We start from the raw sequence: 6,209 nt of genomic DNA, 5'->3' as shown, positions 1-6,209 counted from the left end.
GGAGAGAGGCCAGAAAGATTAGGAGATTTAGTTTACTAAAACTTTTCTCTGGCTTTGACTTTAGACTTGCTGTATTACTTACTTAATTAATAATACTGTGCTGTTTGGCTTATGAACAAAAAAAGAAGAAGTAAACATTCTACTTAAGAGATGGTTGATTCTCCTTCTGTCCTACTCCTTTGTAACATTGATGTAAAGTAGTTATTACATTTTACTTTACCCCTGTTATTTTTAGCTAGTTAACTGGAAAATACAAGTTGCTTTCTTACAGACCTGCTCTTAACTAGCTCTAAATTTAAAGTGTGACAATAATTCATCTTCATGAGGGAGTTGATCCGAAATGGCTGTTATGTTAGACGACAACAACAACAACATACCCAGTATTATCCCACACCGTGGGTGTTATGTTAGACAATGAATACAAATATGACCTTAGTCATTAGCAACGCCATTCCTTCAACATCTTAAACTTTTATATTTGTAGGTATGATCATGTCGAAGTATCATAGTAATGACATTTTTGGTATTGAATGCTGCTTTTCTAATAGTGCCTGCTTAGTCTGAAATTTGTGAGCATCACTTTTTGATTTTGACCTGTCAATTTTTCCATAATTTTGACAGTGAACGCTATTTAGCTAGCGGTTAGGCTTGGCAAATCTTAAATTATAAGCTCTAATATCTAGCATACTTATAGTCTGGTAATGATAAAGCTCACTCATTATTGATTCACAATGTACTGTTAGTGATGCTTGATTATCTATTTTCTTGCTTATTATGGCTTCTTCTCTGCTGAAGATTAACAGGTGAAGCGTATTGAGCATGAGGGAAACTGAGCGGAAGCGAGGTTCAAACACTAATCAAGCAAAGCGTGCTGTAAAGACAGAAAAGAGACTACAAATAGGAAAAGAGTTAAAAGCAAAAGAGACTGATCATAAAGCTTCACCTCCTAGACCAGAGTCCATTGTTTTAGTAAGTGATCCGAACACGGGCACAGAGCCCACTGAAGTTTATGAGAATGTGGTTATAGATTATGTGGATGATGTCTACAGGTCTGAGGAAGCAACTCCGCAATCAAAAACACGTAAAATGGTTGACAAACAGGGCAAGGATAAAATCAATGATCATTCTAGTGATATGGAGAGTGAACCCAAAGAGGGACTGGAAGAGGAATCAGATATTGATACAATGTAGAAAGAGCTGAAGATGAAAATGTAGAAATAGCTTCGACTGTTAAGGTCTCCAAAAAGCTCGCTAAAAGTGTCGCAAATAATTCTTCCCCAGCACAACGAGCAAAATCTGATCAGAAAGAAAATAATTCACAGATTAAGGCAACAAAAAGTACAGCAAACAAAGCGAAAACACCTAAAAAGGATCCATCTAAAGTGACATCCAAGAATGTCAATGACAACTCTAAAAATATGAAAGTCCATCCAAAATCCGTATCAGATTCCTCAGAAGAAGGTGATGAAAAATTGGTTAAAGAGGTTGAACCAGTAGATATTTTGGATGAGACTTCAGTTAGTGCTCAAAGTGTTGGAAGTGATGATGAAACAGTCAACACTGAGGAGAACTGCGAACAAGAAGATAAAACAGCTTTAGAGCAAAAGATCGGCCAAATGGAATCAAGGCTTGAGAAACTTGAGGTGGAGTTGAGAGAAGTTGCTGCCCTTGAAATTGCTCTTTACTCTGTGGTATCTGAGCATGGCAGTTCTGCACATAAGTTGCACACACCTGCCAGGCGCCTATCTAGACTCTACCTTCATGCATGTAAATACTGGTCTCAAGACAAAAGAGCTACAGTTGCTAAAAACACTGTTTCCGGCCTTGTTTTGGTTGCCAAGTCATGTGGTAACGATGTGGCAAGGTGTGTAATACTTTCAATTATTGGATCATGTGGAACTTTTGTACTTTGGATTAGCCTAATATTTTTCTTCCCTTTTCATTAAGGTTAACATTTTGGCTGTCAAATGCTGTTGTTCTGAGGGTAATCATTTCTCAAGCATTTGGAAGTTCCTGTAGCCCAAGCTCATTGGTAAAGATTACTGAGTCAAATGGTGGAGGAAAGAAAACTGAATCAAAGATTTCTTCTTTTAAATGGAAAACACATCCAGGAAACAAACAATCAAGCAAGCATGATCTTTTGCAGTTTTTTGATGATTGGCAAGAAACAAGAACTTTTACAGCTGCCTTAGAGAGAGTAGAATCCTGGATTTTCTCGCGGATCGTCGAATCAATGTGGTGGCAGGTAACCAAATGTACTTAGCTGCCTGTTGTACGAATGTTCCCATTTACGATTGACGTGTAGACAACACTAATTAAGTGAAAATTGTATTCTGGTGTACCAAATAGGTAAACCTTTTATGTTCTGTTCTACATAGTAACTACAGGATTTAGCCAAACATGCCATCACTAATAAGGTTTTTAAGTAATTGATATCTAAAACTTATATTACATTGAAACTTAAGCCTGTTACTCTTTTGCATGTTATTTAATAGTAAGCAAGCAGCTTTAATGTTCTTTCCTTTCGGAAACTGATTGATCGCTTTGGCGACAGACGTTGACTCCCGATATGCAATCTCCCGCTGATGATCCAATGGCCAGCAAATCTGTTGGACGGTTATTAGGACCTGCCTTGGGTGATCAGCAGCAAGGAAACTTTTCCATTAACCTATGGAAGCATGCTTTCCTTGAGGCTGAAGAGATTATGTCCTGTTCGAGCAGGAAGCCATGAATGCGGTTGCTTGCCTGTTTTGGCTAGAAGGGTAAGTAATCCCCGGTGTTTCTGCTTTCCATGTTCCGTATCTTTTCCATCCTTCTATCTCCTCTAGTTTTTGTATGCAGGTGATCAAGGAAAAACTCATAGTGCTTTTACACTTCCATTTTAGCTGTATTTTTTTAAAGCTAGCTGTAATTGGTTTCAGCTTCACTTGTTAGTCTAAATGCTTTACGCCTCTGTATATATGTACCTTTTCAGGTCATTGAACAATGTGTTGCCAGACTGGATGTGGCTATGTTCAATGCAATTCTTCGTGAGTCAGCTCACGAGATCCCAACTGATCCCATATCTGATCCAATAGTTGACTCAAAGGTGTTGCCTATTCCAGCCGGAGATTTGAGTTTTGGTTCGGGTGCGCAACTGAAAAACTCAGTAAGTACTATTCACTATTAACTTGTTTTGAAAATATTTTCCTCTGTCCTTGGCTCTTGCAGTGTTACTCTGCCAAATTGTCAACAATGGGCTATGTGCTAACGGAACCTTTATGTTCTTTTGTGCATTGGCCATGCTCTTGATATTGATAGTATATCTTTTTTGCAGGTTGGCAATTGGTCAAGATGTCTTACTGATTTGTTTGGCATGGATGCTGAAGATTCTGGGCAAAATGATGAAGGCAGCTTTGGAGATGATCACAGGAAAGGTGGAAATCAACCAGAGCATTTCCATCTTCTCAATGCCTTAAGCGATCTTCTCATGCTTCCAAAAGACATGCTCATGGACCGCACAATCAGAATGGAGGTACAGCTTTTGGTTTGCCAAATATGCGTAGAGGTCAATTGTTCTTTAGTCTTGATGAAAATTCTAAATGTTGCTGCAGGTATGTCCATCTATCAGTCTTCCACTGGTTAAGCGAATCCTCTGCAACTTCTCTCCAGATGAGTTTTGTCCTGATCCTGTCCCTGGCACTGTATTATAAGCTCTCAATGCCGAGGTTTGGCTCCTCTTAGCTAGTTCAAGTTTTGCATTTTAAGGTTATTAGAAGTGTTACCTCCACTACAACTTTGAAACAAAGCCCATGGTAAAAATAATGACAAAAATCGGAACAATGTGATTAACTGACAAAACTGGTCAATACAACTGACTTTTCCTTTTCTAGGATATCAAAACTACATTTGCAAAGAGGTTTCTGTTGATGAATTTTTCTCACATCACTGATGTTTGCAGTGCATCATAGCACGTCGATTATCAGGAGGACACTCTTCTGGTAGTTTCCCTTACCCTGCCGCCCCAGTTGTGTATAAACCTCCTGTTGCTGCTGACGTTGCCGAAAAAGTTGCAGAAGTTGATGGGAAGTCTCTCCTGTCTCGGAGTGCTTCTCCTATACAAAGGAAGGGATACACAAGTGATGAGGAACTGGAGGAAATAGATTCTCCTCTAGCTTGCATTATTGATAAAATGCCATCATCACCCGCTTCTGCACAGAATGGAAGTAGAAAAGCTAAACAAAAGGAAGAAACAGGTTCGATTGGATCAAATACGAGGTATGATCTTCTTCGTGAGGTTCGGCAGACAACATAATGCCATTTTTGAGTGTGCTATGAATTACACTTGTGAGATTTCGTGTCAAAATCATGGTATGGAGCAAGAAGTGTTGGGCCTCCATATTTTACACCTGAGCCAGGCCCAATTGCTTCATTAGAGGACAGGCCCAGTTAGATGGGTTTAATTATTTGGCTTTTATTACTTTGCCCCTGAGTTATATATAGAGTGGGGACTCTTTGTAAATAACGTGAATTGGTATTATCTGGTGAAAAACAAAAGATGTAAAGTTCAGATATTTTCTCTCTATCTCATTTTCTAGAACCTTCATCTTCACTTTGATTTGGTCGTAATTCATGGAAGGAACTTGAATTTTATCATGGTATCAGAGCAAGGTTGAGTAATATTCTTCATCTGACGGAGTAATTTCTGATTATTAGCTTGTTTGGGAGTGAATCACGCGACCTAGGGTTTTGAGATTACGCCTACGATTTTGCAAATTTTTCTACTTTGTGCGGTTTTGTTTCTGGATACTTCTACTATAATATTGTGAGATTTGTGAGATTCTGCTGGTTTCCTCTGATTGATTCACATTTTGAGTCTGATAAAGCAGTTTTTTTTTGATAGAGCTGGTCATAATTCACGATCCCTCGAAAAAGGAACAGGTTTGATTCCTTTCTTATTTGATTCCTCATTCAGCACACGTGTGAGCCAGCGGTTTTTGTAAAATTGTTATATGTTTGTCTGAGTGTCTACTGTTGCGATGGGAGATAATTCATCAGCTACAAATTTGCGTACTACTGCTTTAGATTCGGGGTCTAATGTGACCATTCCTATTGATTCATCTCATCCATACTACATTTCTTCTTGTGATGTGCCGGGAATTTCTCTGGTATCCACTCCTTTTGATGGTACATGATATGTGAATTGGAGTAAGGGAATGTTAATGTCACTTTCTGCTAGAAACAAAATAGGTTTCATAGATGGATCATGTCCTAGACCTTCTGTTACTTCACCTCTTTACAAAGCTTGGGATAGATGTAACAATTTAGTTGGAATATGGATTTTGACTGCTTTAACCACGTAAATAAAAAATAGTGTTCTGCATTCTAAGTCAGCAAAGGACATGTGGGATGACTTGAGAGACAGATATGGTCATCCTAATGGGGCTCAGATCTATCAGCTCAAGAAGGATTTGGTTGGGGTGACACAAGGGAATAGTGACATAGCTACATATTATTCTAGACTTAAGGAACTATGGGATGAATTGAGTATTCTTAATTCTTTTATGACCTGCTCTTGTTGTGATTGTGTGTGTAAATGTGGAGCAAAAGGGCATAATGCTGGTATGATTGAGAGTGATAAAGTGTACCAATTCCTCATGGGTTTAAATGAATCCTACACCGCCTCAAGGGGCAATATTCTCATGATGACACCGCTTCCTAGTCTGTCCAAGACATACTCTTTGTTAGTACATGAAGAAAAACAGAGAGAAGTACAAGCAAGTGTGTCTTTCATAACTGAGGCTGCTTCTCTCATTGCTGGAGGCAACAACATGCAGCAGCACCCTCAAACTCAGAATCAAGGTTTCAATCCTACTCAGAATCATAACACGAATTTCAGAAATGACATCAATGGTGGAAAATTCAACATTCACTTTAAGGCTGGACAGAAGTATGTGGGAGATGGAAGAAAAAATTACCATGTTTTGCAACAACTGTAAAAAGCCTGGGCACCTAATTGATAGGTGTTACAAGCTACATGGTTACCCCAATAATAATCAACCTCATAATAGATTCAACAATAACCAGAGGGGTAAAAGAACTGCTGCTATGGTACAGACTTCTGAAAATGATGAAGGAACTGGATCAGATTCTGGACAGTCTACTGTATTTGGAGGAGCAATAACCAAGGAGCAGATGAGCCAATTGATGCAGCTCCTACAGAATGTTGC

General features: G+C 38.8%; 1 pseudogene; it reads left to right on the top strand.

The window, feature by feature from the left end:
• The first annotated feature begins 801 nt into the window (after positions 1–801).
• On the top strand, positions 802–4,531 carry LOC109205992 (annotated as a pseudogene).
• The last annotated feature ends 1,678 nt before the right edge of the window (positions 4,532–6,209 follow it).

Source organism: Nicotiana attenuata, unplaced genomic scaffold, assembly GCF_001879085.1.
Source record: "Nicotiana attenuata strain UT unplaced genomic scaffold, NIATTr2, whole genome shotgun sequence".
NCBI lineage: Eukaryota > Viridiplantae > Streptophyta > Magnoliopsida > Solanales > Solanaceae > Nicotiana > Nicotiana attenuata.
The sequence above is the reverse complement of the archived record's forward strand: the minus strand, read 5'-3'. Positions and strand labels throughout refer to the sequence as shown.